The 21,687-nt window shown below is 46.5% G+C and overlaps 1 long non-coding RNA gene across 2 annotated transcripts; it reads left to right on the top strand.

Moving 5' to 3' along the window:
• Nucleotides 1-4,852: 4,852 nt before the first annotated feature.
• LOC134521438 (uncharacterized) lies at nucleotides 4,853-21,015 on the top strand. Of its 2 annotated transcripts, XR_010072755.1 has the most exons (8): nucleotides 4,853-6,077; nucleotides 6,591-6,655; nucleotides 8,711-8,815; nucleotides 11,640-12,027; nucleotides 12,579-12,661; nucleotides 16,482-16,550; nucleotides 18,578-18,774; nucleotides 19,566-21,015. It is a non-coding gene; the product is annotated as an uncharacterized LOC134521438 (long non-coding RNA). The 2 variants fall into 2 exon arrangements; XR_010072754.1 differs by having other exon boundaries at nucleotides 18,578-21,015.
• Nucleotides 21,016-21,687: the final 672 nt, after the last annotated feature.

Genomic DNA, 21,687 nt, shown 5'->3' with positions numbered 1-21,687 from the left:
TTTTTTTCCCCAGGATATCTCCCCATTTCCTTCCATAGCTACTTTACTGATCCAGAATAATTTGCTTTCCTTCTTTTTCTTTTTTCTTTTTTTTTTTTTTTTTTACATTTTTGTTGTACTGCTGACTTCCCTGCCTACTTGATGGGTGTATTGACATCAAGTCCGCCTTGCCACCCCCAGTGCTGGTGTAAGACTCTTGCACATGGTGGCACGTTGACTAGTATGGGCCGTTGCATCCTTCCTTTGGTACTACTTAAGCTTCTACCTTGATCATCTTCCCCTCGTCTCCTTGAACAGCGTCTCCATCTCTTTCTTAGATACATCTCTCTGTTGTTTTACTGCCTCCCTCATGTTCCTACTGAAGACTTGCGTCTTTCAGAGATTCTTCAGGCCAGCGGATCTTGGCAATGTAAAACTTAAACCTGAAAATTAAAAGATCAAGAAATAAAAAAGTAGCTTAAATTATCTCCTAGCACACGCGCAGCCCTGTGGCTATGGTTCCTCTGGTCACCCGTGCAGCTGCTCACCTCTGCACTGGGACCAACCACTGCAAACGCCCCCAGAGACACAGGGTTTCAGACACCCAGACAGCTCTCCCTCTTTGACTCACCGGTGTCTGTATGTCTGAGGGCCTGAAAGATCAGCTCTTTGCTGCAGGGAACTTGCAATTTTTTTTATTTAGCGTTTTCTGCCAGTGCAGTAGGTAGTAACAGAAGAGGGAGATACCAACGTCCCCCTTCATAATTTCTGCTAAGATTGGACTTAAATAATGAGGAATTATTTTTTTTCTTAACATGAGAATAGGGAATATTTTTAATATCCAATATGATTAATTTGCAACAAATTCTAAGTAGATTAATTATACATACACAGTATTTCTTTTCCCAGATGATCATTTAACCAGATAACTATGCAAACCAACAATTATAGCATTGTTTCCACCGCTCTGATGATATTCTCAAGTGTTCCAAACCTCGGCCCGCTCAGCCCAACGATGGGCTACGCAGCAGCTGAGCACATAAACCAAGGCTTTTTAACGATACCGTGAAATGATAAAGTGCCGTGCGTGGTGCGTGAGAGCTTGGTGCTCCTTTGCCAAAGGAGTTCTGATTCAGAGCAAAACTTCTAACAATCCGGGGTTTTCTCACTTCCGCAATCTTTTCCTACTGACTCTTAAATAATGGCTGGAGGATGAGGTTGTGTGTGACCGGTTTTATCTTCAGGTCTCAAGTGGCGCGTCACTGAATGGCCTCGTTAAGTAAGCCTTCAGCATTAGTCTTTTAAAGACATCAGTCTTTAGTTTTCCTCAGATATTAACCTGAGAGTTGCTTAATTACTAAGCTTTTACTTTTGGATAATGTAGCGGGGGGGAAAAGTGCTGTTCGTACTCAGACTGATCCCTTCCCAGCTTCAAATAGACACGTTCTCCCTGCTCCTCCTATTGCTGTGTGGTGACACCGATGGCTTTTGCAGAAAAGCACCCTCCTCGTGCTGGCTGTGAGGGCCGTTGGCCTGGGGCCGTGGCACGACCCTTTCCCAGTCCCACCTTGGTGCGGGAGCGGCTGCTGGGCTCGTGCCGAGGGCTGTCGCCTGAGCGGGGCCCAAGCAATGCGCGCAAGAGAAACCTGTGATGGTTTAGGTGGGTTGTGTTCAAGCACACGTTTATTGCAGCCTACGGGAGTAGCCAGGCATTTACTAGTCTCTGCGTAACCAGCTGCTTGATTACTCTGTCCTTACTTTTACCTGTGAACAGATTCCAATTGTACAACAGTTTCAACGCCTGCACCGTGCCACGTGGCTGTTCAAAACCTTGGCTCCATCCCTTTGGGGGACTTGCGGGAAGAGGTGGTGAGTACGCAGCTCGCAGTCCTTTCATCCTCTTTCCAGTGACTATAAAACTCCAGACTTTCCTCAAGTTTTCTATTTTCATTCTATATTTTGATAACTAATTATATCTTTCACCACTCTGAATCTTGCCGAATTGTCGCTCCTGGTGTAAGCCCCATCCCGCAGGATTTCTGCTGGGTGCCCTCATACCTGCAGGTCTTAATTGTAGGGTGCTCATGCAGAGCCGTGCTCATGTTGGAAGTTAAACTTCTTTAAAGAGTCTGCAAGGTCAGCAACAGGGATTTCAAGTTCCACATGGCAGGAGCCATGTCCGTTTGGCACCTGCAGCCAGTCGGGGGGAGATTGTCAAGTTTGATGATGTCGTGTTAAAACATCTGCCTTTCTGCAAACGCTACTAACCTTCCACAGCTCGGCCGAACTACCTGTAGCTGGAGAATCACGTATGAATTTGCATTTTCAGAGGGAAGTTTATTTTCCTGGGAAGTCTGACCGCACTTTTTAGCGACAGCAGCCCCTCCGTTGGACACTGCCTTGGCTCACCTGCAGCACTCTTGGCTTTCACTGAATGTCCACATCCACATTGTGAGTGTTGAAAAGTTACCGGAGAAGCTGCTCAATGTTTTCCGAGAAGCTCTTTTGAATTTGCTGCTAAATAACGAGCAGAGGTCTGCTGTGCTGCCATTTTTGGTGAGGTTTCAAATGGCCTATTTTTGTGCTACGATGAATTTTAATAATTGCTGTAAGTATGCTATTAGTCAAAATGAAGCAGAAAGAAACCCAATTATTGAACTAGACTGCTGTGACTGGAATCTATAGCTGATATATTAAAGCCCAACTGTCATGCTTAATAATTAACTCAACCCGCTGGCAATTTTGGAAAAGAAAATGAACATTAATAATGAGTTAACTGATCATTATTTCTCTTTCCCCACACCATTAGAACAATATCCTGCAGTATATCAATTAAACAATACAATAATTTTACATCATACGCACTCTCTGTTTTTGCCTGTGCTTTTCTACCTCCTGCTTTCCCAACGCCACTTTTATGTAACCGCTGCTTTTTCCAAAGTCTCCATTTGCTGCCCTGATCTGCGTAAGCACTGAGGGAGCTGCTACAGGCTGGAAATATTATTTAAAATGCCTTTGTTTTCACCTGAACCAAAGAGGAATGGTCCGCATTCAGACACGTACCTACTTGAGAGCACTTTCTGCGCGGAGTCTCTCTTCAGAGTCTTGTAATTCCCTAGACTGCTTTGGCAAAAGGATGGTGACAGCAGAAAGGAACACCCAGACGGAGTGACGCGTGTACTACAGCACACCAGCATCTCTCTTATGAAGCTCCCGGGGATGACTGTGTCCCGTCAGGCCTGAAGTGATGGCTGGTGGGGCAATCGCAGTGATTAGCTCCTATGGCTCACGCGAGCTCCTCTCTGCTCAAGGGCCCCGCACGTCTGGTGGCTGGGAAAGAGCTTTTCTGCTCTTCTGATGCCGCAGTTTGTGTTTGGGAGCCTGCAGTCTGTCCTGCAGCCAGTGCCCCGTGTTAGGGGTACGGCTCCGGCGTCTGCCTGTGCTGCCAGCGGTCCGGGCCAGGCACGGGCCGAGCAGGCACCCAGGTGGGGTCAGACCCTCGCTCAGCACGGCTCACCGACCTCCTGAAGGCAGAACCTTGACTTTGCTGCAGAATTGCCTGGCTCCATAGGCTGATCCGTGCTCCCCTGTCAGCGGGCTGCGGGGCCGGCGTGGGCAGCAGCCGGCTCTCTGCCGGGCAGGCACCTGCCCAGGCTGAAAGGCACAGCGCTGTCATCTGGAAACCCCCACCTTTGGCAGAGTGGCTCCACGACCATGATTTTCTCAAATTATTTTAGAAACAAACTTGTTTTTTTTAGTGATAAATGTTCTTGCAGGGAGGATTTGCTTTAACATTGCCCTGAGTCGCACGTTGGAGCTACCTCGAGGGAGTCATTTTAATTTGGATCTTATCTCCTGCATCGCGGCAAGCTCTGCCAGCCTCATCTTGCAGTCCTCACAAAAATCACCGGTTTAGCTCTGAACTTGCTAGTAATTGCAAGGGAGTCTGAGACACGGCAGATACATTGCACAAATTCAGAGTATTATCTGAAGTTATGGCGAAGATGACAATTCCCCAGTCTGTGCCCATGGAGAGGAAAGCTGAAGGCAGACGGCAGAGGGGAGCTGCCCTCTGAATTTTTCGGAGGTCTTCGGTGCCCAGCAGAGACCTCAGGATAAGCTAGATCCTTTAGTACATTTACCTTTTTTTGTTTGATTTTGTTTTTTATTTGAGGAGGAGGCTGAACTCTCCAAACAGAAACCTGGACTTAATGACGTCAATAAGAGCTTATCAAATAACGGGGTAGTGCCCACAGCTGATTACTCGTCCCCCGTGGGCTGGCCGGATTGATTTCTTTTGCTCTTGCTCCTCATGATTAGAGGGCTGCATTTACAGCTACATCTGTGTTTGAGGGATGGCTGAACTTCAAAACCACGTTTGTCTTTTCGCATCCTACAAAAAGGCGGTGGGTGGTTGGGCGAGAGCCTTCGCTCTGCACTATTTGCCTTTGATGATTCTTCATCCCCCTGCTCACCTCCAGCCCGTGCCCACAGCGGGCGCCCTCCGCCAGGAAAGCACGGGGAGGTGAGGCCCGTTCTTCAGGGCAGATATCTGTTGTGGTTTGAGGAAACCACAACAATTTATTGTTGTTCAGACATTTATTCTATCACCCAGTGACCTCTCCCAACCCAGGAGAGGGAATTGGGGAAAAAACAAGGAACCTGAGTGTTGAAATATAAACAGATTTAATAGGATAAGACTAAATAATTAACATTAATAACACTAAAGAACCAATATTGATCCCGATACCAATATAAAATACACAAGGACTATACCCAGCCCACTCCATCAGCAGACGCCATGCACTCACCGCAGGGACAGCCAACGTGGGACCCTGCGAGCGCTGCGGCTTCGGGAGGAAGGGAGGGGCTCGGGGCTCCGGCACCGGGGCAAGGAGTGCTCAGGATGGCAGCCAGCAAGGGACACAGAGAGAGAACTCCTCAGCAAACTTCTCATTTGTCTTGACTGTGCCATTCGTGGTATGAAATAATCCTCCTGGCAGCCTGGGTCAAGTGCCCGGGTCTCGCTGCTCCTCATCCCTGCACCTGGCGAGCTGAAAACACTGAGACCTTGAATCCCACACGCCATAGCTGGCTGTAAAGTAAATATTTTCACAAATTCAGACACCAGAGTCTTTTAAAAGTGCGGCTTCCCTAAGCCTTAGAAGAGACCTTACTGAAAAGTAAAATTACTGAAAGAGAAGTTAATGCCATTTTGTTCAAACGAGGACAATATCAAAGAGCAGGAGACTGAATATTAGGAGAAATTTCTTCACCGAAAGGTTCATCAAACATTGGAACAGGCTGCCCAGGGCGGTGGTACAATCACCTTCCCTGGAGGTATTTAAAAGCCGTGCAGACGTGATGCTGAGGGACATGGGTTAGTGGTGGCTTTGTCAGTGTTGGGTTGATGGTTGGACTTGATGGTCTGAAAGGTCCCTTCCAACCTGGATGATTCTATGAGAGGGTGGCAAGAGTGTGTTAGCCCCGTGGTCACAACCTGCCTGTGCAAGCTGAATCCGGGAGCAAGTCGCTGTACGTTAGGTGTGTCCATAGTCCAGTCCCTGATGCCTGTTTCGCTCCTATTTATAGGCAGTATCTGATTTGACACCAGTTTATTGCTGGACTTGCAAATAGCTTTTATAAAATGTTTGGTAGCAGGTCGATACCCTGCTGACAGCCCGTGAGATGTGCGAGAGGTACCCGGGCAGTAGCTGTTGACGTTTCATGATGAAAAATATACTCTGGAGAAACCAGTATTATCTACTCTGGGAGAAAAGGCTGTAATTCTGTCTCTCCTTGGGGTGGATGTTATGGATCAGCCTGTGAAGATTACTCTGATCCTGGAAATGGCCGGTGAGCCCTTCTGGTCCCATTGCAGTGCACTGGAGGGGATGGAGATCGGGATTCCCACCGTGGCCTGGATTTGCTCTTGGTCTCGCTGTCCTGCACAAGCTCAGACAGCACGAGTGTTACAGAAAGCCCAGCCTGGCCTGCAAAACATGCCGGTGCCGGAGGTGTTGGACATCCAGGAGGAAAAGCTGAGCTGGCTCCGGGAGCCGCAGCAGCCCCCCTTCCGCAGCGCTCAGCGAGCGGGGGTGAGTTAATCAGTTTTCTGAAGGGCGTTAAGCTCTAGCTCAGAGTTTCAGGTTTTCCAAGGAAATCTCGCTCCCTGTGAGATCGCCCCAGAGGTCGGCTTCGCTTTAGCACAAGAGCAACAGGAAGACCGCTTCCGGTGCTCACCTTTTGTGCCCGCAATAAATTAAGCCATGAAATACCAGAAAAGCACCTAGGAAAGGAGTCGTCCTGCAACTTGAGAAAGAAAGAATGAAAGAAATGCCTGGACTTAGGCATTGGTTGTAGGGCTGAGGGGGGAGGGAGTGCTGCTTTTGGATGTGGGAGAGATATCAAGGTATCTTTAGAACAAATAGGAATAAATGTTACTCGTACATAAAACTTCCTTTCAAACTGAAGTTAACTATATTAATATTCCTAACAGTTTGGAGCAAGTGACTCACGGCATTGGAGGATATTTACTTGCAGAGTTTCTTTAGATAAATCCCCCTGATGCCCACGTTATCTGACACTTTTTATTTTCCTATATTTAACAGGAACCAAAGTACAAGTCTCTACTCCAGGAACCATTGCCAAGGAGATGATTATTCATTAACTCGGGGTAAGGAAAAATGGGCTTAGCAAATTCTAGGATCTCTGGGGGGAGTCTCTACATTAATTTCCTGTCAAATTCCTGTTGGTGTTCTGTGTAAGCATTACTCCAAATTAATAATGCAAAATAACTAGAAAGTAGCAGAAACCCCAAGGTGAACATTGCCATTTTTAGCCAAAATGGGTTTAATTGATATTGTTTGCTGCATCCATTGCCCCTGAAATCCGCAGCACTATTTCTGGCACGGGTACCTGAGCGATTACTTCGCTGTGCACTTTATATAGAAACTATAGCTAAAGGACATTTTGTATCTCAATTAGAAATGGTGGAATAATAATTGCTAATAATGTGTTTGATTAATTTCCACCATCATTGTCGAACATATTTCTAATGAATAAATGCCTTCATTAATAGATCGGTTTCATAGAATATAAATACATTATTTGGGATACTTCCCCCCATCAGTCACTGAATAAATTATTCTTTAATATTTCTATTCATTAAGCCAGCTGCATTCTATTAAGAAAATGATATAAACCATAGTTCAGGGAAAGACTCTGTAATTCTTTAAAAACCCACGGGGAATATTTCTCTCATATCAACACTTTTATAGATATAATCTTTTAACCCGGTAACGCTGTGCTCTGCGTATAATTTGTGGACATCACCAGAGCTTTTTGGGATAAACAAACAAACTCCGGTGTCCGGAGCCCAGCTCTGCAGAGCCCCTGGGACACAGCCCGGGCGGGACGGAGGTGAGGGATGCTGGCACCGGCGGGGGTTTGCATGGACCGGGTGGGCTAAAATAAGCCCTTTGCTCTATGGGGCCGCGTTTAAGAGCCTCCAAGTGCAGCAGAACTTGAGCACGTCCTTTTCCGAGGGAAGATCGTGGGAACTTGGGCTATTTGGAAATGTGGGAGGGCCGGTGCTGCTCTCTTTGCCTGGCCCAGAGCTGGATTTCATCTTCCTCTAACATCAAAATTCCCCCATAATAACTACAAATTAATGACTGTTTGGCAATAAGGGTTGAAGGCAATTCATCCTCACTGCTTAAATCTTGGAAGAACGTCTCACACTAGCAGTATGACAGTAACCCCCAAAGCACATTATAACTTTTCCCCACTATTAGGTGGGTTCCCATTTGAGCGTTTGGCATAGTCTCCTATAAATTCTCCACCTAATCACTTAAAAAGGAGCCAGTATCTTTTTGATTCTTAAACAGCAATAATCCTCTTTTCAAGGGTCTACTCCCTCGTTGTTATTCCTGTGACTAATTGTTTATCCATTTCTTGCTGATAAGTGCCAGTTAGTGTGGTTGGTGGCAGGAATTAATGGGAACCATAAATCACTTCTCGTCTGTGGCGATTCTTCACTTGCAGTCCATCCGGTAGACGAAATTCCTCGGTGGTGGAGTGTGTCAGGGGCTGAGAATGTCTTTGTTCTGCGTCGAGCCTCAGCACTGTAACCACTTCAAAGGTGTATAAAGAGTGAACAGGCCTTAAAGCTCTGACCTGATGCAACACACCGCGGGCAAGCACTGGAGCCTCACTAGCGGTGTACGCAGGGTGCAACGGTGAAGTTCAGTGAGAAAGGAAAAGGCCCAATACCATTCGTAAACCAAACCAATAACCTATGACTCCAGTATAATCTAAATTCGGTTTCATTAGGTAACTTGGTTGGAGGTGATTGAAAAGGAGTACTAGCCCTGTTGAAGAACAGAACCCTTTTCTTATACCTATGGAGTTAGCAGGAGCGGAGATGAGTTGACCGTCATCCCAGAGGTGGTTTTCCATACGCATTGACTGTTCCCGGGCAGCTCCGAGTGCCCCAGCAGCCGACACAACCTGCAGGGGAAAACCCTTCTTGGCCTCCTGCTAGTCAGGGCAAATGCCGCAACAACAGTAGCTCCCTGTGAAATATTTTCCTGCTGATACTTGCTGTTTCGCTGGGAGGTGCCTGGAGTGAACCTTGCCTCCCGGTCTCTTTGTAAGTCTTACCAATACCTACAGAAGATCCGGTTGCTGATACTTTTGTTAATTTTCTTTTTTTTTTTTTTTTTTTTAGGCGGGTGATTGGTCAGGCTCTAAATGAATTCCTGTGGGCTCCCTTGCACAAGCAGAGCCGTGCTCCTGCCAGCACTCCCGCAGCAGGTCCTGTTCTTCAGCTACAGTAAGAAGGGGGTCAGCTGGTGGTGCGTTGTGTGGCTCCTCCATGCCCTGGGGGAAGCGTAGGTCAGCCAGATGATCCGAAGGGCAGAGAATCCTTTTTAAAAAAAGGCCAAACCCTTGTCTAGTAAAAGCTGTCTTGGGATCTCCGACACCGCTTGCGGCTGTATGGGATGTTAGCTGCGTGAACTTCCAGCATTGTATCGCAAAATAGAAGTAGGGACCTTGAAGGCATTTCATGAGCTACTAACTCAGAGGAAAGTACATAACTTTTTTTTTTAATCATCAAGATTTTTCTCTTACGTGTTTTTCATTCCCTAGGTATGATGTATTTAATATAAAACTTGACAAGAACACGGAATATTGCCCAAAGGTGGTGGCTAGTGATGAAATACCATCCCGCGCGCTGGTAGATGCCTTTTTGTCCCCAGAGGTTTGTAGGTTAGACAGGTACACATGTACACAATATGCTCTTACAAACTGTTCTGCTGTGGTTTTGGCAAATATAGTAATACTGGTTTTGGATTAAATTTTTAATGTATTCTCCGTGTAATCGCACTCTATGTAGTATTTTGTTATTTCCAATTTGGATTGTTTTAATCATTCAATGAATAATACTGAGGAAATTCTATTTCCAATGGTCTTTAAAAACTTAGCGAGGTTTTGCTCTTTCTATTGGATCCTAATATAATACTACATATGAGACACGAAATCTGTCACTGTGCCAGTGTTACTGGCCAGTGACAAAATCAATGGGTATTTACAAAAGGGGTTTTGAGTCCGTGTCTCAAGAATATCAAGTGACACTTCATAAACAGGCGGCATTTCTAATGATGTGTTTATCCTGGGTCACTGCTTTTGAAAGACCTTCATTTGAATCGACAAACCAGTGAAAAGAGCAGCCAAGCACCCAGAAAGAGCTGAGAGTTGTCTTTGCCAATCTGCTTACCTTGGTGAGGACACATTTCTGGGTGCTTTGCAAGGGGCTCAGGATATGCAGTTATTAATTAATTATCCCCCCCCTCGGATTTTTATAGGTTAAAATAGGATTTTTTTTTCTCCCAAATTTACCAAATCAGAATCAAAACTTAAACTCCAGTTGCTGGGAGAAGGGACGTGCTTTGAAGGTGGCGTTGCTGTGCAAAGAACTCTGTGATTCAGAGACAACTTGTGAATGTGGGAGAGAAAAAAACAACCACCCAACCGTCTATTCTGTAATTACGTGAAACTACTCTGAGAAATGGCAGATATTAAGAAATAAAAAGAAATCGGTTAAAACAAATCCCTTGAGCTCTGTGGAGTGTAGAGAACCTGCATAACCCTCACTTTTTAAGGCCTGGGGAGGCTTGGGAGGCACAGCTTCTGCTGCATCCAACCCATTTTGCGTGCTGTGATTTCAAGCTTGTTGAAGAGGACGGGTGAAAAAGAAATTTCCTGTAGGCTGTTGTGGGTTAGGCTGTCCTCAGGGCTGCTTTGATAATGATACCGTGATCTGGAGCTTTGGAGCATCGCGCCTCTCTCCTTCCTCTCCGGCGAGCAAACGCATCACTTGTCTCGTGGACGCCGTCTAACCTTGGCTCCTGAGAAGGGGTGGGGAGGGGGAATTTCAGACAGGTGCTGTTGGTCGGCTGCAATCCTCAGTTATTTTGGGGGAGTGTCTAAAAGGGGACCTTTCTGACACGTTAATTCAATGGTAACTCTTAGACGAGTTTCCCAGGCAACAAGGAAATGGCTGTGCTGCTTTCCACTCGCACTGAAGACAAACCAGATATTTAACGGATGACTAAAAAGGAACAAATATTTTAAATTCATAAATATCAGTGAGAAGGAACTAATTATGTAAAGTAAAAAGGCAAATTAGCATGAAATTAAGGAAAGAGGAAATTTACATTTTGTATCAGAGGCATATTCACAGACTGACAGATCGGGCTGTGACTAAAACTGATCAGAAGTCAGCGCTTTCCCTGCTGGGGAGGCTGCAGAGCTCTACATTCTGGTTTCGAGCAATTAGCAGATTTTTTTTTTTCTATTTCTGCATTGGCAGGAAAATACCAGAGACGCCCAGAGCATTTAATATTTCAAACTGTGAAGGAAGATGCGGGTAGCAGGATTGGGCTCCCATGGAAACACAGTCCCCGTGTTTCTCGGTTGTAGGTTTCCTGTCCCTCCAGTCCTGGCTGGTGGAAACCAGGGCTTGGAAGCGACGGGAGTTTGAGGCTGGTGATGCAGGAGGCTGCAGCAGCCTCAGGTCTGGAGCCGTCCATGACATACGGCTGCCCCAGAGCCGGGTGACCTGCAAAGCCCCAGGTGCAAATGTGGCTAACTAAAGCCAGCTTCCCAAATCCTGCTCCCCTGCCCCGACAACAGCTGCGCTGTCATCACAGAAAGGGTCTCCTCTTGCTATGAGAGAGAGACGGGTTTGACTGCTTTTCCTCAACGAGACTGATTACAACCGGGCTTGCAGCTTGCTCTCTGAGGCCCGGTATTGTTTTTGACTGACTGCTAAGCATCGCTTAAATGGTATCTTTAAAAATACAGTTATCTCAGATTTCGAGTAGATGATATGCTGGATTAGTTGTTACATGCCAACATTTGATAGCTGGCATGGGAATTTGGAAGAGAAACTAGGAATACGCTATCAGCCCCATTGTAGTGTTGGAGTAAATGGGCTCTTGATAATTTTTTCAAAGTGAATAAAAGTGGGAGGAAAACTAGTTTGCCAAGAGGAATAGTTGGCAATTAATGAAAAATAGCTTTGCTCTTTGTAGACTTTGCAGATGCAGGGATGGGACAAAGTGTTTTTTTTTTTTTTTCTGGTCCTGATTCAGCAGGTTCATGAGGGTCACACAATTCACAGCACAAAGCACCGGCCTGACCTGCGGAGAGCGATCCACTGGAGAGCCACGGAGCCGCAGGAAAGCCTTTCATCTCTGCGTGCGCCTGCCAGTTGGCCACTGCTGTGTCAGAAATGCCTCTGTTGTTAGTGGGGAACGGGAATGTGATAAAGAAGAATTTCAGAGCACGCCATATGCAAAGCCTCAGCTTTCTCCCACCTCCAGAAACCGATGTGGCTCCAGAACCAGCTGTACGATAAAAATTTTCTGTAGCCACCTCCTTCCCCCAGACATCGTACTCCTCCGTACATGCCCAGGGTGGAGGCCAGCTTGCGAGAACAGCTGCCACACAATCAACCTGCAGCAAGAAAAGCATGGGAAGGTGAGTGTGCCTAGGGTTTGCAGGGAGGCGTAGGGCCAAATGCCCCTTGTGCCCAAAGCACACCAAAAAAGTGCTTGTTCTGCTGAGTCAGTCTGGCGGTATTTCTCTAAGGAGCAGAGCCGTGAGGAAAGGTAGGTGCGAAATGAAGCCTGAGAGGCTGCAGGTCTAATGAGGTCCCACCAGCCCACCCAGGTGAAAGGGTGCTCCCGCTCCGGGTGCCTGCTCCCGCTCCGGGTGCCTGCAGACAGCTGCCAGCCCAGCCAGCTGCTGTGGGTCAGCTCGGTTTGTACTTCCTTTGAGGGCAGCAGAGAGACTAAGGCAGGGGGCACAAAAAAGAGGGATTGTGTGGAGGAAGGGAGAAACTGAACTCTCCTGTGGGACTGGAAGGGGCCCTGGAGCAGCACTTCTCAGCTAAGCGGAGAAATGTCGGGAGAAGATGGTGCTGGGATGAGGTTGCAGGAGGCAGCTCTGGGAACGAGATTATTGAACCAACTGCCACTAACTTGTTCTTTGCCTTGCAAAAGATCTCCTCTCTGCTTTGCTCCAAGCAGCAGCCTGGTTTCTGAGGTCTTGCAGAGAGCTGGTTACTTGGAAATGGGAACTAGACCTGCTAGCCTTGGACACAATTGAAGCCGTGAGTATTCTGGTCAAATACAACTGTCAATAAACACCTTATATGGAGGAATTAATTTTTTATTATTATTATGAGTTGTGAATTTGTTTGCTAAACTGCCTTCAACTCTGTCCTTTTGACTCTTTGTAAGTGGTTAGACCAAAGGGTAGACAAGAAGGCCACTACTGCCTCTCGGGAAAACCCACTGGTATGTACAGTAACGCAGAAAATATTCTTACAGTAATGTGGGAGAGAGGAGGATCGCGCTTTTGGAATCTCACTGCCAGCAGGAGCAGGAGGGGCTCTGCACTGACATCGGGAGCAGATGTGGAGGGCTGCGTGTGCTGAACTGCCCCGGAGAAATGGGGCACCTCTAGCTGCTAATTACTTATGTACGCAGAGAGCAGTTCTGTAGCATGATCATCCCTGTCTCCGTGCCAAGTTCCCACTTAACGAGACTCCCAAGAATTGCTCCTCTCTTCCAAGGGAAAGGTAAAGGGGGTGAGCGTGTGTGTGTGGTACAACAAACACAGCATCGCATCTTCCCCGTGCAAAGGTCTCTGGGCTGTGAAGCCAACAGGGGTTTGGTACCAGCAGAGACCATTCTTTGTTGCATAACAGCAGTATAACCCCGAAGGGAAGAAGCCCGACATTTTTGAAATCCAGTTCCAAGTTTACGCTGTGCCGAAATGTCCTTCCATTGCACAACAGCATGGCGAGCTGCTCTGGGATCAAGATGGAGCAATTTTTCGTTCAGCTCTGCAGGAGCAGAATAAACCACATACATTTTTCTACACCGCATAAGGATTTATGGGAAATTTTGAAATGGTTGTGCCTGCCTGTCAAGGTCACAACAGCAGCTTCAGCATTTTTTTGGCACACCTCTTTAAAATACAACTGTTTACTGATTTGTCAGCTTTGTCATACAACAAGGAAGGGGTAATTTTTTTTTGCACTTCAGGGATCTATTCAAGTAATCTCATCTCCTTATTCATGAATATAATGAGGTATGATTTTCAGATGTATATACTCAAACTGCAGCTACCAGCACGTCCCTCATCTTACAAGAGCGATGCCACCAACTGATATACCAACTTAATATTTTTATGGGTTCTACAGGAATTTTCTTTCCATACTAGGTACAGAAAACTGAGCATACTTTCCCGTATACTTTGTATTGCGTTATAAAAAGGAACTCATTGCTCTGGACATTAAATTCAGTTTGCAAAACAATGTTCCTACTGCCACCAGGACTGCCAGGCAAAATATTTGCCTATTATTTACTGCTCTGACAGTTGGAATAGGGCAGGCGGTAGCAGAGCCATAGCATTTACCTTTGTTAAATAGTAAGGATTTGAAAGAGGATTATCTATATTAAATGCCTTGCAATCAGGTGGAGACAGCCTGGAGGGCCGAGAAGAGAGGGCTGGGGCTCAGGGTGATAAATGGCCAAGAGACTTACTATGGGAACTTGCGTAGAAATAGAGAAAGAAAAACAAAAAAAAATTCAAATCAGCCAGAGACAGATAAAATCCTTGGGGAGTGGTGCAACGACTGGATGGAAAGTGAGATTGTGACCAAAGCAGGGAAATGAGAGAACTGAAGGAAGCCTCAGTTTTTTCTCTGTTAAAGCTTTTGGGTTTTATCCAGTCAATTTAAATAACTGTGGAGAATCTAACAGTGACTCTTAAAATCTAATAATCCACTGAATTTTCACTAGAAATAGTTTTTTGGTTTTCATTGCTGAAGAAAACGTGTATTAAAAAATTATTTAGCATTATCTAAAGCCTAGTTTTTGAAGGTGCAAATTCAGTGACGGTACAATCTCAGCCAGCGCTGGTCACCCTGCCCTCTCCTTCCTCCCGGCTGCTGGGCACAAAGACCTTCAGGAGACAGAGTTCCACATGGTTTTCCTTAAGCAGAAAGGTTAAGTGAGTTTTTTCTATGGATCTTTATTGCTGGGGTATGACAAGGAAGGAATCCAGCTTGCCTTGCAGATCCCAGATTTGGTTTTGTAGTCTTAGCAATAAATTAAAAAAAAAAAAAAAAGGGAAGGAAAGAAACCCCACCCTGTGAACTGTACACACATTATCATTTCCCATGGATTTCCAGATCATTATGAAACCCCACTAGGCCAGCTTCCCAAACTGCAGGGTGGAATTGCACTGGAAAAAAGAGGTCACTAGCAGGAGCTCAGAGCTGAACCAAAGAGCAGGAGAAAGGGCCTCGGTGGGGCGCTCGGCGTGCGACTGCTCCTGCGAAACCGGGAGGCTGGGCAACCCCATCTTACATGTCTGCCGCTACCCGGGACTGTCATGTAGATCGGTGTGAAGTATTGCATGAAAAACTGCTCAGAAAATCGCTAATACTTTTGAAAAGGTCCAAATCTATCCATTCTTTTGAAAATATGCGTACAAATTTGTGCAGACAACGCTGGTGTCCTCGACTGCCAGTAACGGTTGTGAAGGGAAAGAGAGATGCAGCTACACTGGAGAGGGTTCAGTTACTGACCATCTGTCTGGTAACTCCGGCTAAGTGTTGCTGCTTTTTCCTGGTTACTTCAACAAAGCAAGGCCATCGGGCTCTGAAAGTCAAGTATCTGCTGCAGTTCTTCTGGTAAGGAACTTCAGGCTTTATGGAAATTGCATATATTGTAATACAACCGCGTTAACATCTTGGTGAGAGGTATCGCACAGCCGACAAACACTATTGAGTGAGGCAGGCTAATGGATGTTATCTTTTAAAAAAATCAACCAGCAGAAGCAGGACAAAACATGGAATTCATTAAGTAACCCCATATGATCTTCTGAGTTCCAAAAACTCTGCAACTCCAAAAAAAAAAAATGCCGATTAGGAGGAGGCTTTTAGTTAAAAGAAATCCTGTGGTTTGACAGTGCAGAAGGAAAGAGGACTGTAACTTCTCAGGCAGCGGAGGAAGAGCTGCGCTGTACGGTCAGCTGGTGCCTGTGGATACTGCTGCAGAAACGGTGTGAATATGCCCGTCTACAGCTTTCTGTCCGACTGCATTGGGAAAGTTTCTTTGCAAATTCTAAATTAATGCAAATAACTGGTTCAAGTGAGCTTGCGAAGCTGCACAGCCTCCAGCGAGCGAGTGCACGCGTTACAGATGCCTGTTCGCGATCCCCTCCCCTGTGCCTTTGGTGAGCCTGGCAGGGACCGGAGCGGCTTCGGCTGCTTCGGCTTCTAAAACCGCAGCCACTGCTTCCTCAGATGGTGACTAGTCACTTCCAATATTCTGTGGGTACTCAGTGAAATTAGGTGTTTGGAAAAACTTGATAATATGAAAGTATACTGGAACATTTCTTGGATCAGACTACTGCATTACTCATGCATCATTAATTCTCAAAATATTAAAGGAACATTTCTTAATATTGGGCCCTATTCCGTTAAAGAAATACAAAACAGCTTGCTTTGTTTAAGCCATGATGCCAAATGCGCAGAACGGGCTGAGCAGATCCCCTGCGTAAGGGCAGGTAGGAAACCAAAGTGGGACTCTTGGTGTAGAAGAGACTCGTTGGGCTGAGGCCGCGAGCTTTGGATTTTCTGTTATACACTGTGGTGCGTACGTGCTTTACTAGCCCAGAACTGCAAGGTCTCATTGTTAATGCTCACGTTGCTTAACTCCTACATAGGATTTTCGGTTGTCATGGCGGACCAATTTAATGCTCTATTCGGCATTCCTTGTATAGCTAAAACCCGCTACTAACTTTGCCTGCAAGCCTGAGTTTGAAGCGAGTGCAGCCTCAGTACTGGGTATGGGGATGCAGCTGCATTCATTAGCTCCGTTTTGTTTAGTTTCTGCCATTCTCCTCTTTTCCAGGTTTAGAGCTGCCCTGGCATTTTCACTGCATTCATTACTGCCGTGCCAGAAGCGCAAACAGAATTTCAAGTGAGCCTCATTTCCCCTCTTCTCTACGTTGGTACAAAATGATGTTACCTACTGGTTTATTGCTCGTGTCCCAGCTCCTGTGAAACTGATAGTTGTGCATAAGCTTCCTAACTGGAAAAAGCTGGGAGCATGTCAGCAACCAACTGCTTTATTAAGTTATTTTTCTGGACGGGTGGTGCTAACCCCTGCATTTTAAGGTCGTCTATTAAGATGGAGCATGGAATTCGTAGATCGCAGAAGAACGGGCCCCAGACAGTGGCTGGTCTAAGCTCAGCAGGGGTTCCCCCTGCCTCATGCCTCCTCCCACAGTCCCTGCTTGCAGTGGAGGAGGTGGCACCCCGTGCCCGACAGCTCCATCAGCTGGCCCTTTTGATTTGCTCTGAGCTGGTGGGAACAGTTGACCAGAGGCTGCTTCTGCCTTTTTTTTTCCACTTTCCAAACCCTCCATCCCATTGCTCCTGAGCTCTTAACCTCCACTGGGGTGACCTGGCTGTCAGGGTGACTTTTTTGGTGACAAGCTGGTTTCCCACAGCCACCTCATTCTTTACGATTTCAATGTCAGAATAGTGTAATACTTTATGGTTTTCTTCATTAATGGCCCTTTATTAGATGGTTTGCAGGTAGACACCTTTTAAACTATAGCTCAAGTTGGACAGTCATGCATCCAATTAGGGGAAATCGGATAAAGATTTAGATTAGATATGAGAAAGAAATTCTTTGCTGTGAGGGGGGTGAGCCCCTGGCCCAGGTTGCCCAGAGAAGCTGTGGCTGCCCCATCCCTGGAGGGGTTCAAGGCCAGGTTGGACGGGGCTTGGAGCAACCTGGGCTGGTGGGAGGTGTCCCTGCCCAGGGCAGGGGGTGCCACTGGATGGGCTTTAAGGTCCCTTCCAACCCAATCCATTTTATGATAAGATTTTGTGAATAATGCAATTCCCAGGAAGCTGGGAGGAAGTCCAGGGGACACGGGGCTTGTTAGATGCTGCCTGTCTTCCCTCTGGTGCCATGCAAAGAGTAAAGCACTTCTGCCCCTGGGATCCACTTAGGGTGTAACCGTTGATTTATGCAAAACCAAACATCCCTGTAAAGAAATGCTCAGAATTCTGCATTATCTTCCTGAGCGAAATAGAAATTGGTCTCTGAGCACCCCCCTAGTTTCCATGGGACTGCTCAGCAGGGGTCAGAGCACACTCCTGCTAACTCGAACTCCCCGAGCTCTGGCGGGGCCTCTGGTTTGGAAGATGCAGAAGCAGGAGGGAACAAGGAATAGGACAGGTTGGATAAGCCATATAATCCCCGCGCCCCGGGGACATTCCTTCTGCAGCAGAATGAATTTCGTTGTAAAAATTTATCAGCTTCACTTGCTCTTGCATACAGAAGAGTTTTATCTTGGAGAGTGCTTTTTTTTTTGTAATCTTTTTTTCTATCTTAGTGCTATTATTTTAGATATTCCTGATGGCTGTATGCAGAAATTTGAAAGGAAACAATATATCTGCTTTTGGAAGCTGGTGGTTCTTTGTCATGGAACTGATTTCTTGAAAAAAAGCCCAATTTTCTCTTTAATCTTTCTCATGTGTTATTTCTCTTTCTGTATTATGCAAAGTAGTTCTTTACAGAAATTATGCTCTTGTGTATAATGTAAAAGGTAGAAGATATTTTTGGCAGGCTACAAGATGGAATTTGATAAGGTGAGCTCTGGGGAGTTAGTTTTGGGCACCACAGTGAGGGCAGGTGAGCCAAACTGTCTGTCTTTCCAGCGCCCCTGTTAGAAAGCCCCAACGGCAGGGGGGTTATGGGAGCTTTGAAACAAGCCCTCCATCGCTACAGCCTACTTCACATTGAAAACTTGTCACCATCGATGGAACAACAGAAAGATAAAGTGAGAGACTTCTGTGTGAAATTTGAAGGGGGGGAAGGCTGCTCAACACCGCTCGCTAAGCTAGGAAATTCAATCGCTGTATTTTTCAACAATTTTCTCGTCTCTGGCATGTCAGGTGGGTGTTAATGCTTTCAAGTTGTTACCACCACAGGGACTCGCGACGAAGAACAGAAAAATCTAAGCGTGACACCAACCGCAGCCAGCCATCGCGCAGCTGGGAAGGACAGCGAGCACCAAGCGCTGCCGGATTGCGGCTGGAAGGGAGCCTGTGAGCCTGCAACGGCCAGTCATCGCCCGTGCTGGAAGGCAGGCGAAAGGAGAAATACAAATAGCAACGGAAGCAGTAACGTAAACATCTCACAAGGGGGGTCAAAACTGCTTTATTATTTTTATCAGTTGGGTTAGAGTGAAAAATGAGATGTGCTCGGAGTGTTTTTGCAAATATCTATCAGGTCTGTGGTTATGAACTGCTAGGCTTGATGCAACGCTAATAGTTGGTAAGCGGTAAATTACCCACGTATTTCCTAGACATGTGAGCTCAGCTCGGAGTGTTAAATGGTTGTTGTAGTATTTCCTTAGCAAAGACAGCTACTTCTTTTTTCTCAGTAGCTTTTCCAAGCGGCACTCCTTCCTTTCCCACCTTCTCTCTGGGGGGCTCAGAGGCCATTAAACACAGAAGCTCCACACACAGGGTTTTTTCTGTGTCCCAGGAGTTGGCTTAGTCATTTAATGATTTTGTATGCCAATATCTATATCTCTTTTCCTTCAGGGAGGAGGAAAAGGTAAAAGATCTTCGATCCTAACACTATCTAAGTTAAAGCCATGCTCCCGTTGAACTCACACGGGGGATTGGGTAACCTGCAGAGATTTCTAAGGAAAACTGTCACGGAGCTGAACCCGAAGCTAGAGGTTGCCATTGGACCTACATAATAACTGCCCTGTCTCTGCACTGGAGGTTACCTGGGGCTCCAGGGGGGCATCGATGGCACCCCAGTGTCACCCAGGGTAGTGACCAGCCCACATGATAACACCCGTGTTAAGCTAGGGACATCCAGCACCTCTGGAAGGTGTTTCTCCTCTCTGGCATTTTGCGTGGTTGCTCTGGCGGGACGTGTAATCTCACTGTCTGGTTGTTGCAGGAAGAATATTCTTACTTGGTTTCCATGTGGCAGCATTGGACCTGAGACAGCTTGCTCAGAACATGAGTGCCTGGAGGCTATGAGTCCTCAGTCAGCTTCAGGAAACACTTCCAGCCATCCTCGATGGCCTTCCTTCTCCAAAGCCTCTGCTTAGCAGAGAGGTACCACAATTTACCTGAAAAGAGGAAAAGCAAGATGATCGTCACCTAAGGTTTCCTTGGGTATTACCCAGCACTAATGAGTTAGCAATCGGGTTAGCTATGATATGGCCAATTTTGAATACAAACATAGTTCACCTCACCCCCCCACTGCAGTTAGAAAGTGCCAGCAAGGATGAAGAATAAATACGCCCGCCATTAAGCTAATGAGACCCATATGCTTGTGCAGTCAAATAAAAGTGAACTAAATGTACTGAAGAGCCAAAAAGCAGATGAATGAACCGCGACAGACATCCTGAAATCATGTTTAAATTGCAAATATTGATATTTCTCACACTTTTTTCCCCATATGTAAATCACATCTAAATAAGGCATCTGGTGGAAGAGAACATATTTTTGCCTTTAAGCTCATCCTCAAATGAATGAAGCAAACCCAACTTGAGAGAATACCTACAGGCTGCTACAATTACTGCAGTCTGCAGACAGTTGGGGAGTCGCAAACAAGACTTGCCATCATGACGGAAGCTGAGCCTGCAAGTAATTTATATCCAAATCTGCAGAAATTCATCTGAGAATTTTTTCCTAAAAATGTGAGCCACACAATTTTCTCCCGGGATGAAACTGCAAACGTTGGGTTTGGGGAATCCAGAAATAGTTGCAGTCAGAAAGCACTTTAATACCAGAGAAATTGTCCTCTTTCTTCTGTTTTTTCTACATGTTACTTATACAGAAGAAGAAAACAATGAAAGGAAAACCAAACCACCAGCTTCTATGCACTTGATGTTACTTTTACAGGAAAGGTATATCTCGGGAAGAATTTTCCTTCCTTTGCTACAGGGTTGGGCTACTTGTTGCTGTGTGCATGCTCTTCTAGCGGCTGCTGTCACCGCCATCTATTGCTTTGCATGTCTGACACATTAACCCATTTTTCTCAGCCAGTGATGTCATTTCATTGGGCAAATTATGTCTTATAAATACTGCTGGCAGAAGGCTATGAGTTTTAGGCTTCCCTCCAGAAGCCAAAATTCTTCTCCTGCCCTTTGACGGTGCCACTTTGAATTGATGGAGCTTACCAGCTAAATTTGTGGTGGATGAACCAGCCCTCCTGCCCGCTGAGATGCGAGGATGGAGTTTGCAGTCATGCTGAGCGTGGTTCTTACAGCGTAGACTCCTGGGTGCTGACGTTTGTGATTAAGAGCAATGTGGCTGAATTGTGAATTTGGGGACTACTCTAAAGGAGACTGGGGACACAGCTCTATGTGGTGGTGGCTGCTTGGGCTAAGAGGGTTCTTGGTCAAGCGCGTGATACCAAGTAACGTTTGGCTCAATGGCTTTTGGATGTGTTTTCTTATCTGCTTGTCTTTTCATTTATGTTTTTTTGCCTTTTGCTGATACTGTTATTTTTCTGACCTCCCCTTCAGGGAGCAGGACAAAGAAATACACCCCTTTTCCCGTTACCTGCCTTCTCTGGTGTCCCTTTCCGTGGGTAGGACACATTGCAGTAACTCATCAGCATAGTGCTCTGCTTTGCACTGCTGGATTAGCACTTGGAAGATGCCCCAAGGGCTGGAGCCCCTCTGCTGTGAGGACAGGCTGAGAGAGCTGGGGGGGTTTGGCCTGGAGAAGAGAAGGCTCCAGGGAGACCTTAGAGCCCCGTCCAGTCCCTGAAGGGGGCCTACAGTAAAGCTGGGGAGGGGCTGTTGGCAAGGGCAGGTAGCGATAGGACGAGGGACAATGGTTTAAACTACAGCAGGGCAGGGTTAGATGAGACATTGGGAAGAAGTTCTTTACGCTGAGGGTGGTGAGACACTGGCCCAGGTTGCCCAGAGAGGGGGTGGAGGCCCCATCCCTGGAGACATTCAAGGCCAGGCTGGATGAGGCTCTGAGCGACCTGATCTAGTTGAAGATGTCCCTGCTGACTGCAGGGGGTTGGACTAGATGGCCTTTAGAGGTCCCTTCCCACC

The sequence above is a fragment of the Chroicocephalus ridibundus genome, chromosome 10 (assembly GCF_963924245.1).
Source record: "Chroicocephalus ridibundus chromosome 10, bChrRid1.1, whole genome shotgun sequence".
Lineage (NCBI taxonomy): Eukaryota > Metazoa > Chordata > Aves > Charadriiformes > Laridae > Chroicocephalus > Chroicocephalus ridibundus.
This window is presented reverse-complemented; position numbering and strand designations above follow the sequence as displayed.